Below are 12,862 nucleotides of genomic sequence, written 5' to 3'. Positions count from 1 at the left end.
GAGCACTGGCCCGGGGGGGGGGGGTAAATAAAGATGACCCTTGGGCTCGCGAAAACCCAAGGGAAAAGGGCTTAGGTGGCAAATGGTAAAACTAAGGTTGGGCCTTGCTGGAGGAGTTTTATTCAAAGCAAACTGTCGAGGGGGTCCCATAAATCACCCGACCGTGTAAGGAACGCAAAATCAAGGAAGATAACACCGGTATGACGGAAACTAGGGCGGCAAGAGTGGAACAAGTCACCAGGCATAAGGCCGAGCCTTCCACCCTTTACCAAGTATATAAGGTGCATTAATTTAAACAGGAGATATTGTGATATCCCAAAATATCCATGTTCCGACGAGGAACAAACTTCATCTTCACCTGCAACTAACAATGCTATAAGAGGGGCTGAGCAAAAGCGGTGACATAGCCAATCAACGGTTGCTAGGACAGGATGGTTAAAGGTTTGACATGGCAATATGTAGGCATGGTAAACTATGGCAGGTAGAGCTAACATAGCGATAGAGTGAGTACTAGCAAGCAGAGATAGAAGTGATATCGAAGGTATGATCATCTTGCCTACAAGGTTCTTAGAGTTGTCGAAGGCTTGCTCCTCGTTAGCGTACTGAACAGGTTCCTCGTGCACGTACTCGTCTCCCGGCTCTACCCAAAGCAAGAACACAAGCAAAGGAACCACAATAAATCACGGTGCAATGCACAAGCAACATGATGCAATACATGACATGATATGCGAGATGTGATATGCAATGTGTAAGCGTGCTTCGGAAGGAAAGATGAAGAACAAGGCATCAACTTGGCAAACCAAGTATACCGCTGGAAAGATGAGATGATTTCGGTTGAAATCGATATAAAGATCACCGGATTCTGGTGCACGGTTTGCGAATGACAAGCACGACAAGATATGATGCAAACTGCTTAAAATAGCAACATGACCACTTGGATGCAAAGTATAAATAAGCTATCGCACCCAAACATATGAACAGAATGCATAGCAGTGATGTACAAGAGATTCTCTATGAAACATGAACACTGAGCTCAATCTATAAACCACTAGAGCATGACTAAAATAGCATGGCAATTATGCAAAAGATAACAGGTTCTACAGACTTAGTGAAATTACTAGACATAGCAGAAACAGATTCAACATGGCATCTCTACAGGCTTGATTAACTCACTACCTGGCATGTCATGGCATGGAACAAGTACTAGCATGAAGTAGGCATGGAAATGAAGCTACTCATGTGCAAAACAACCACCTAGCATATTTTCATGAGCAAACACATAAAGGACAAAACAACAACATAGATTGAGATGACATGTCCATGAACTTGCTCAAATGCAAAAACTAATGCCACCACTAGATTGGTGGGATTTTTCTACCCCAAAAACATATATAATATGTTGGGGTTGCTGTAGAAAAATCATCACAAGAGCACTAAGATAAAACCTGCCCTAAATGGAATATGACAGAAATGGCATTTTCCATATTCGGAAACGTCCAGAAATGGACTTGCCCTAAATGGATAGATTCCATATGCCAGAAATGGAATATTTGCTGGGAAAAGAAATAAAAAAAAAGGACAAACAGGGGCTAAGGGAGGATGACAGGTGGGGCCACCCTGTCATACTCACACACGGTGCAAAGAAACAGAAAAAAGGGGGGGAAGGATAATGCACCCGTGGGGGATCGAACCCGGGTCTCCCCGGTGTGGTTCTGCATCGGCAACCACTGGACTAGGTAGGTACTAATGATAGGAAAAGGGGTTTCGGCCCCTTTTAGAGACACACCAGATCGAGTTCATCTATCATAAACACAGAAGACGACGGCGCCGGTGAGGGCAACGGCGGCAACCAGCGGGGCACAGGGACTCCGGCGGGCGTGCGGAAAGGGGTAAGGATGCATGCAACTACGAGGGGATGCAGGGGCGCTCGAGCTCGGGCAGTTGCTCGACTCGGGGCCATGGCGTCCGCGGCGAGCGGCAGCAGCAGCTACGGCGACACAAGGAAAGGCCGGGTGCGCGCAGGAGCGCGAACGAGCGGCGCGAGCGAGCTGCGGGAGCACGACAGGGGGGATCCAGAGCGAGGACATGCAAGCACGCTACGGTTGAACAACACTGCACAAATAAATTCAGAGATCGCCGGAGCACTGCGAGCGCGGGGAAGACATGGATCGGCTGAGTTCTATGGGTGCCTACATGCCATGGGATGGATGGGAGAGGCAGGTGCATTACCAAGCTCACCCAAGGACACGAAGTGGTCGACGGAGACGAGCTGGCGGCGACGAAGTGGAGCTCTGAATCCTTGGCGCGGTCCTGACCGAGAGGAAGATGGAAGCAGAGGACGTCGAGGAACTCGTCGTCCGGGGCACCGTAGTCGACGTCGTGGAAGGAGACGATGACAAGGAAGAAGAAGGACACGATCTACGGGGGTGAGGGTGACCGGAGAGCACGCCGGCGACGAGGTGCGCTCTCAGGTGCACTCGGGACGGAGCGGTTGTGGTGGATCTGGTGGTTCTACTCACCTGGCGGCGGCGATGAGAGGAAGAGGGAAACCCTAGGGGGCGTGTGGACAAGGAGAGGGGTTAAAAGGGGGCCAGGGCGACGGGTGGAGCACGGCGTCGACGCGGCCGTGGCCATGTGCAATCCCGGCACGAGCTTGACGAAAAGGTGAGGGGCGGGTGCGCTGTAGCCAGAGGCTGGCTAGTGGGGTCGCGGGTGACACGTGGGCGTACGGGCTCCTGGGTAGCGTCGCGGCTGGGTGAGAAACGACGAGGGCGCGAGCGAGCTGGCTGGCTGCGCTGGCTGGGCTGGCGGGCAGGAAAGGCCCTGGCTGGGCTGCAGGAGGCCCAGGGGGGGCTGCTGCACTGGCTGGGCTGATACTCTCCTTTTTCTATTTGTTCAAACAAAAATAGAAAAAGAAAAGCATAAGGTAAAAGGAGAGGAATTAGAGTATAAAGAAAATATTCTCAAGCTCCTGGAATTATCCACTATTTGAATAAATTGCATTGGGCATTTTTAGAGGTAGAAAAATAAGACAAGTTTGAATATAATTCAAACTTGTGTCATTTTTGAACCTGACCAAAACAACTTCAAATAAGGAGACATTTGGCAGAGAGGTTTATGACATGGAGCAAGATTTATAGGGAGAATATGAACATTAATAGAGAAAGGAAAATAGCACTTGACAAAAGAAGCAAGTAGAGGGAAGGAGGAGGTGGTGATGCAAGGTTTATATATTGAGCATGCCACAACATAATAGGTATGAGATCACAACATGCACATGATGAGGATGGATGCAAAATGACAAGAGGCACAAATGCAATATGGTAAGGAGAACATGACAATGAAAAGAAAAAAACCACATAACCAAACAAGATGAGGCCAAACATGATAAAACCCACAAGAAATGGATGAAGGTCAAGTTGATATATTGCCAAAATGGGACATGTTACATCTGGGGTGTATAAGGAATGAGGTATTGCACTTGCACTAGCACCCATATCACATAAGCCATGATAACAATGATCTCCTATTTTAACAGAAATAATAGGCATGCCTACAATAGGTCTTTGTTTATTTTTAGTATCGGGTCTAGCAATTCTAGTAGCTTCATCACAAAAGTAAATAACATGCCCATCAATATTATCAGCCAAGAGATCTTTAACCATAGCAATACTAGGTTCAACTTTAATTTGCTCAGGTGGTGTAAGTGTTCTAGTATTACTCTTACGAAGCACATTTGAAGCTTTAGCATGATCCTTTATCCTAACAAGGAAATGTGGTTTCTCAATATAGGTAGTAGGAACAATAGGATCATTATAAGTGATAGTCTTTTCTTCAACTTTAATAGGTGCAACTACTTTTACTTCAATGGGAGGATTATATTTAAACCACTTCTCCTTAGGGAGGTCAACATGAGTAGCAAATGATTCACAGAAAGAAGCTACTATCTCAGAGTCAAGTCCATATTTAGTGCTAAATTCACAAAAGCATCGGTATCCATAAAAGATTTAACACAATCAAACTTAGGTGTTATACCTGACTCCTTACCATCGTCGAGATCCCAATCTTCCAAGTTGCGTCTAATTCTTTCCAATAAATGCCATTTGAATTCAATAGTCTTCATCATGAAAGAGCCAGTACAAGAAGTATCGAGCATGGAGCAATTGTTGAGAGAAAGTCGAGCATAAAATTTTTGAATAATAATTTCTCTGGAGAGCTCATGATTAGGGCATGAATATAACATTGACTTAAGCCTCCCCAAGCTTGAGCAATGCTTTCTCCTTCGCGAGGCCAAAAATTATATATATAATTACGATCACGATGAACAAGATGCATAGGATAAAACTTCTGATGAAATTCCAATTTCAATCGGTTGTAGTTCCATGATCCCATATCATCACATAGCCTAAACCATGTCAATGCCTTTCCCTTCAAAGATAAAGGGAAGACCTTCTTCTTGATAACATCCTCGGGCATAACTGCAAGCTTAAATAATCCACAAACTTCATCCACGTAGATTAGGTGCAAATCGGGATGCAATGTTCCATCTCCTGTAAAAGGATTAGCTAGCAGTTTCTCAATCATACCCGAAGGAATTTCAAAGTAAAAATTTTCAGTAGGTTTAGTAGGTTGAGGAGCAACTCTTTGCTCTACTGTTTGGGGTGAAGATACCTCAAACAAACCCCTCAAAGTGTTACTTTCCATAGTAACAAGTGACAGTAAATTTAAGCACACTATATAAATTTTTCCTTACCAAGTTCCACTTACCAAAGGCGCTTCACTCCCCGGCAACGGCGCCACAAAAGAGTCTTGATGACACACAAGTGTAGGGGATCTATCGTAGTCCTTTCGATAAGTAAGAGTGTCAAACCCAACGAGGAGCAGAAGGAAATGATAAGCGGTTTTCAGTAAGGTATTCTCTGCAAGCACTGAAATTATTGATAACAGATAGTTTTGTGATAAAGTAATTCGTAATGGGTAACAAGTAACAAAAGTAAATAAGGTGCAGCAAGGTGGCCTAATCCTTTTTGTAACAAAGGACAAGCCTGTACAAATTCTTATATGAAGGAAAACGCTCCCGAGGACACATGGGAATTATCATCAAGCTAGTTTTCATCATGCTCATATGATTCGCGTTTGCTACTTTGATAATTTGATATGTGGGTGGACCGGTGCTTGGGTGCTGCCCTTCCTTGGACAAGCATCCCCCTTATGATTAACTACTCTCGCAAGCATCCACAACTATGAAATAAGAATTAAGGTAAACCTAACCATAGCATGAAACATATGGATCCAAATCAACCCCTTACGAAGCAACGCATAAACTAGGGTTTAAGCTTCTGTCACTCTAGCAAACCATCATATACTTATTACATCCCAATGCCTTCCTCTAGGCCCAAACAATGGTGAAGTGTCATGTAGTCGACGTTCACATAACACGACTAGAGGAAAGACAACATACATCTCATCAAAATATCGAACGAATACCAAATTCACATGACTACTAACAGCAAGACTTCTCCCATGTCCTCAGGAACAAACGTAACTACTCACAAATCATATTCATGTTCATGATCAGAGGGGTATTAATATGCATATAGAATCTGAACATATGATCTTCCACCGAATAAACCAACTAGTATCAACTACAAGGAGTAATCAACACTACTAGCACCCCACAGGTACCAATCTGAGGCTTTGAGACAAAGATCGGATACAAGAGATGAACTAGGGTTTGAGAGGAGATGGTGTTGGTGAATATGTTGATGGACATTGACCCCCTCCCGATGAGAGGATCGATGGTGATGACGATGGTGATGATTTCCCCCTCCCGGAGGGATGTTCACCCGACAGAACAGCTCCGCCGGAGCCCTAGATTGGTTCCGCCAAGGTTCCGCCTCGTGGCGGCGGTGTTTCTCCCGAAAGCTTCCTCCTTATTTTTTTCCAGGGCAAAAGACTTCATATAGCCAAAGATGGGCACCGGAGGCTTGCCAGGTGGCCCACGAGGCAGGGGGGCGCGTCCAGGGGGTAGGGCACGCACCCCACCCTCGTGGATGGTGGGTGGCCCCCCTCTGGTATTTTCTTTGCTCAATATTTTTTATTAATTCCAAAAATAACTTCCGTGGAGTTTCAGGACTTTTGGAGTTGTGCATAATAGGTCTCTAATATTTGCTCCTTTTCCATCCTAGAATTCCAGCTACCGGCGTTCTCCCTCTTCGTGTAAACCTTGTAAAATAAGAGAGAAAAGGCATAAGTATTGTGACATAATGAGTAACAACAGCCCATAATGCAATAAATATCAATATAAAAGCATGATGCAAAATGGGCGTCTCATGCACCCCTCCAAGATGGTGTCTAGATTGGATCTTGTGTTTCTGGACTTTGCATCGACTGGAATTGATTTTCATTGACTCCCCTAGGGTTTCTAGAATATTGGGGTATTTGTAGAGCAAAGAGGCAGTTCAGGGGGCACCCAAGGTGGGCACAACCCACTGGGGCGCGCCTAGGCCTCCAGGCGCGCCCTGGCGGGTTATGCTCCCCTCGGAGCACCCTCCAGGTGCTTTCCTGGCCCACTAGATGTCTTCTGGCCCAAAAAACCACAAAAAGTTTCGCTGCGTTTGGACTCCGTTCGGTATTGATTTCCTGCGATGTAAAAAACATGCAGAAAATAGCAACTAGCACTGGGCACTATGTCAATAGGTTAGTACCAAAAAATGATATAAATTGACTATAAAGTGACTGTAAAAAATCCAAGAATGATAATATAACAGCATGGAACAATAAAAAATTATAGATACGTTGCAGACGTATCAGCATCCCCAAGCTTAATTCCTGCTCGTCCTCGAGTAGGTAAATGATAAAAACAGAATTTTTGATGTGGAATGCTACCTAACATGATCATCACAATTCTTTTATTTATAGCATGGACATTTGGACTTTTATATGATTCAAAGCAATAGTCTAGTTTTGATATGAAGACTTTAATACTCAAGCATACCAAGAAGCAACCATGTCTTTCAAAATATCAACACTAAAGCAAGTTATCCCTAGCCCATTATGCTCAATCATTGATCCATTCATGAAACACACTCGAATATTAGCTACACCCAATGCTCAAATACGATCATAGTGCCCCTTAGTTGGTGCTTTATAAGAGAATATGGAGACTCAAATTCAAAATAAAAAAATTCATAAGTAAAATAAATGTCCTTCGTGGAGGGAAGTAGGGATTTGTAGAGGTGCCACAACTCAAAGCTTAAATTGAGAGATAAAAACATTTTTTAGAGGCATACTTTTCCCAGCAACAAAAACGACTTAGAGCTCCCAACACTTTCCATGCTAGATACATCATAGGCGGTTCCCAAAAAGAAAATAAAGTCTATTCCTTTTTCCACCTTTACTTTCACTTTCCATGGCTTGTCCGTATCCACGGGTGCCCTCCATACCAACACTTTCCAAGGAATTTATTATTTGACAACATAAAGTAATTCATTATTCATTTCAGGACTGGGCATCCCTAATACCTTTGTCGTACTCTTGTGCAATGACAAGTGAATAAACACTCATCGTGAGAATAACACATCTAGCATGGAAAATATTGGCCACCCCTCACCGCCTCGCGAGCAGTAGAGCACACAAAAGATAAATTTATTTTGAAAAATAGAGATGGCACATGCAAATTTGCTTAGAACGGCATGGAAATACCGCATATAGGCAGGTATAGTGGACTCATATGGCAAAAACTAGTTTAAAGGGTTTTGGATGCACAAGTAGTGATCATACTTAGTGCAAAATGAAGGCTAGCAAAAGATTGAGAAACGACCAACCAAAAAGCGAAAAATCTCGTACCCAAGCATTAAGCATAAGTAACACCGAATAATGCACCATAAGTAGGATATAAATTTCATTGCATAACTGTTGACTTTTGTGCTTGCATAGGGAATCACAAACCTTAACATCAATATTCTTACTAAAGCACAATTACTCATCAACATGACTCACGTATTATCATATCTCAAAACCATTACTAAGAATCAGGTTTATTTCGTCCAATGATCTTCATCAAAGTTTTTATTATATCCTCCTTGGATATCTATCACTTTGGGACTATTTTCATATGTTGCTTTTGATAAGCTCAAACAAATATAAGTGAAGAACATGAGCATAATTTTTCTTTCTCTCAAAATAATCTAAGTGAAGCAAGAGAGAATTTCTGAAAATTTTACTAACTCCCAAATAAATCTAAGTGAAGCATGAGAGCATTTCTTCAAAAATAACAAAGCACACCGTCAAGATATAAGTGAAGCACTAGAGCAAATCCATGGCTCTAAAAATTTAAGTGAAGCATAGGAGCAAGCATAACATAATTTTTTGCTCTCTCAAAAAGGTGTGTTCAGCAGGGATTCAACACTTAAAACACAAAGCAGAACAAGCAAAGACTCATATCATACAAGGCGCTCCAATAAAAACTCATAATAGGCGACGAATAAAAATATAGCTTCAAGTAAAATACCGATGGTTGTTAGAAGAAAGCGGGGATGCCACTCGGGGGCATCCCCAAGCTTAGTTGCTCGCTACTTCTTGAATATTATCTTGGGGTGCTTCGGGCATCCCCAAGCTTAGCCTTTTGCTAATCCTTATTCCTTCATCCATCATAAGATCACCCAAAACTTGAAAACTTCAATCACACAAAACTCAACAAAACCTTCGTGAGATCCGTTAGTATAAGAAAGCAAACCACTACTATAAGTACTGTCACAACCCTATTCATATTTTATTTTTGCGTTATATCTACTATATTCTAACTTTTGTATGGCAAAAACTCATAAAAAAACCATAGAATCATCAAAACAAGCACACAACACAAAGAAAACAGAATCTATCAAAAACAGAACAATCTATAGCAATCTGGATATTTTGAATACTTTTGTAACTCAAAAAATATTGAGAAATTAGGAAAACCTGAGCAATTTGTATATAATCTTCTGTAAAAAGAATCAACTCAAAATAAAGTTTCTGTGATTTATGAAAATTATTTTCCTGAGTGCATAAGTTTCTGTTTTTCAGCAAGATCAAATCAACTTTCACCCAAATCAACCCAAAGGCCTTGCTTGGCACAAGCACTAAATTAAGGGTTAATTTGATAAATGCCACTCCAAATTTGGTGATTTCGGTAAATGCCACTACAATTTCCAAACTTTGAAAAATGCCATTTCATGCCATTTCCAGAGGCATTTTTTGAAGTCTGCAGTGGCGATTTTCAAAGTTTGCAAAAATTGCAGTGACATTTTTCAAAGTTTAGAAATTGCAGTGGCATTTTTACGAATCGCCATAATTGTAGTGGCATTTATCTAATTTACCCCTAAATTAAACCACAAAAACACATCTAACTAGTGGTATAATTGTGCAATTACACAAGAATAGAAAATAATAGTCAAAAATTTATTTTATTCGTTGGTTTGCCTCCCAACAAGCTCTTCCTTTATAGCAATTAAGATAGGCATGAGATTTAAATGATGCTCACATAAAAGACAAGAATTGAAGCACAAAGAGAGCATCATAAAACATGTGACAAACACATTTAAGTCTAACATACTTCCTATGCAAAGGCATTTTGTAGGCAACCAAATTATCAACACAAGAAACATCTAGCATATACAAGGAAGAAGAAAGAGACAATAGCATTCTCAATATGACGAGAGATAAATTAGTAGCATGAAAATTTCTACAACCATATTTTCCTCTCTCATAATAATTACATGTAGGATCATACTCAAATCCAACAATATAGCTATCACATAACATATTCTCTATATGACCCACATGCATGCAAAGTTGACACTCTTCCAAAATAGTGATTATCATCAAATAAAGTCATGACCTCTCCAAACCCACTTTTATCAAGAAAAATCATAAGATTGATAATTCTCCAAAGTAGTTGGATCATTATTACCTAAAGTTGACACTCTTCCAAACCCACCTTCAATATTATCGCAAACATATTCATCATGAGGCTTAAATAAATTTTCAAGATCATAAGAAGAGTCACCCCAATCATGATCATTGCAATAAGTAGTGGACATATCAGAATTAGCATCCCCAAGCTTGGGGTTTTGCATATTACTAGCATAATTGACATTAATAGAATTTATTATAACACCATTGCAATCATGCTTTTCATTCAAGGAGCTATCATGAATCACTTCATAAATTTCTTCTTTTATCACTTCATCACAATTTTCAAATTTATGAATCTCAAGCAAAACTTCATAAAGATAATCTAGTGTACTCAACTCACTAGCAATTGGTTCATCATAGTTGGATCTTTTAAAAATATTAGCAAGTGTATGTGGATCTATAAGGTTTTTGGTTTCGGATTTCCAATAAAACACACAATTATGCCAAACAAACAAACAAAGACATAAGGGCAAACGAAAAAGAGGGCGAATAAGAACGGCAAATTTTTGTGAAGTGGGGGAGATGAAAACGAGAGGCAAATGGCAAATAATGTAAATTGCGAGGAGATGCGATTTGTGATTAGGAACTTGGTTGATGTTGAAGATCATCCCCGGCAATGGTGCCAGAAATTCCTTTTGATGTCTGCTAGAACTACGTGGGTATTTCCCCAAAGAGGAAGGGATGATGCAGTATAGCGACGGTAGGTATTTCCCTCAGTGATGAGACCAAGGTTATCGAACCACTAGGAGAACCTCCTCACACCACGTAAACAACACATGCACACAAATAACAAATACTCGCAACCCGACGTGTAAAAGGGGTTGTCAATCCCTTTCGGGTATGACACCTCAAGATAGGCAAAGACGTGAGGTAAAAGTGGTAGATAGGATAAATAGATCTTGGAAAAAATAAATTGCAGCAAGGTATTTTTGTATTTTTGGTTTAATAGATCTGAAAATAAAAGCAAAGGAAAATTTATTCCAAAGGCAAATATGATGAGAAGAGACCTGGGGGGCGTAGGTTTCACTAGTGGCTTCTCTCGAGAAAAATAGCAAACGGTGGGAAAACAATTACTGTTGGGCAATTGATAGAACTTCAAATAATCATGATGATATCCAGGCAATGATCATTATATAGGCATATGTCCAAGATTAGTAGACTGACTCCTTCCTGCCTCTACTTCTATTACTCCACACATCGACCGCTATCCAGCATGCATCTAGTGTATTAAGTTCATGAAGAAACAAAGCAATGCAATAAGAATGATGACATGATGTAGACAATATCTATTTATGTAGAAATAGACCCCATCTTGTTATCCTTAATAGCAACGATACATATGTGTCATTTCCCTTTCTGTCACTGGGATCAAGCACCATAAGATCGAACCCATCACAAAGCACCTCTTCCCATTGCAAGATAAATAGATCAAGTTGGCCAAACGAAGCCCAAATATCAGAGAATGAATACGAGGCTATAATCAATCATGCATATAAGAGATCAAAGAAGACTCAAATAACTTTCATGGATAAAAACACAGATCTGATCATAAACTCAAAGTTCATCGGATCCCAACAAACACACCACAAAAAGACTTACATCATATGGATCTCCAAGAGACCATTGTATTGATAATCAAGAGAGAGAGAGAGAGAGAGGAAGCCATCTAGCTACTAACTACAGACCCATAGGTCTACAAAGAACTACTCACGCATCATCGGAGAGGCACCAATGGACATGATGCACCCCTCCGAGATGGTGTCTCGATTGGATCTTGTGTTTCTGGACTCTGCGGTGGCTGGAATTGATTTTTGTCGACTCCGTTTCTGGAATATTGGGGGTATTTATAGAGCAAAGAGGTGGTTCAGGGGGCACCCGAGGTGGGCACAACCCACCGGGGCGCGCCTGGGCCTCCAGGCGTGCCCTGGTGGGTTGTGATCCCCTTGGAGCACCCCCTAGGTGCTTTCCTGGCCCATTGGATGCCTTTTGGCCAAAAAAAATCCACAAAAAGTTTGGCTGCGTTTGGACTCCGTTTGGTATTGATTTCCTGCGATGTAAAAAACATGCAGAAAACAGCAACTGGCACTGGACAGTATGTCAATAGGTTAGTACCAAAAATGATATAAAATGACTATAAAATGATTGTAAAACATCCAAGAATGATAATATAACAGCATGGAACAATAAAAAATTATAGATACATTGGAGACGTACCAACGAACAGGCGGACGAAGCCTTCCTCCAGCTCAAGCGCATGATGTCCATGCCGCCTATCCTGGCGGCTCCGGCTGCTAAGGAACCTATGCTCCTCTACATTGCCACCACCAACCGGGTCATCAGCACGGTGATCGTGGTCGAGTGCCCAGAAGCCGGCAAGCTGCAGCCGATCTAGAGGCCAGTATACTACCTGAGCAAGGTGTTGTCCGCCTCCAAGCAGAACTACCCCCACTATCAGAAGATGTGCTACAGCGTGTACTTTGCCGCTAAGAAGCTGAAGCAGTACTTCCAAGAGCACTCCATCACCGTCGTCTACACCGTACCCCTTGCCGAGATCATGGGCAACAGAGATGCTTCAGGCCGGGTGGCCAAGTGGGCCGTCGAGCTGGCTCCCAACACCATCCTCTACCAGCCCCGCACTGCCATCAAGTCCCAAGCGTTGGCCGACTTCCTCGTCGACTGGGACGAGTCCCAGTACCTGCCGCCAGCGCCGGATTCCATGCATTGGCGGATGCACTTCAATGGCTCGAAGATGCGCACCGGCCTAGGAACCGGCATCGTCCTCACCTCTCCGAAAGGCAACAAATGGAAGTACATGATGCAGATCCACTTCACCGCCTCCAACAACGTAGCCAAGTACGAGGCACTCATCTTTGGGCTCTGACTGGCTAAGGAGATCGGCATCCGC

Source organism: Triticum dicoccoides, chromosome 5B, assembly GCF_002162155.2.
Source record: "Triticum dicoccoides isolate Atlit2015 ecotype Zavitan chromosome 5B, WEW_v2.0, whole genome shotgun sequence".
NCBI classification, from domain to species: domain Eukaryota; kingdom Viridiplantae; phylum Streptophyta; class Magnoliopsida; order Poales; family Poaceae; genus Triticum; species Triticum dicoccoides.
Note: the sequence above shows the minus strand (reverse complement) of the source record.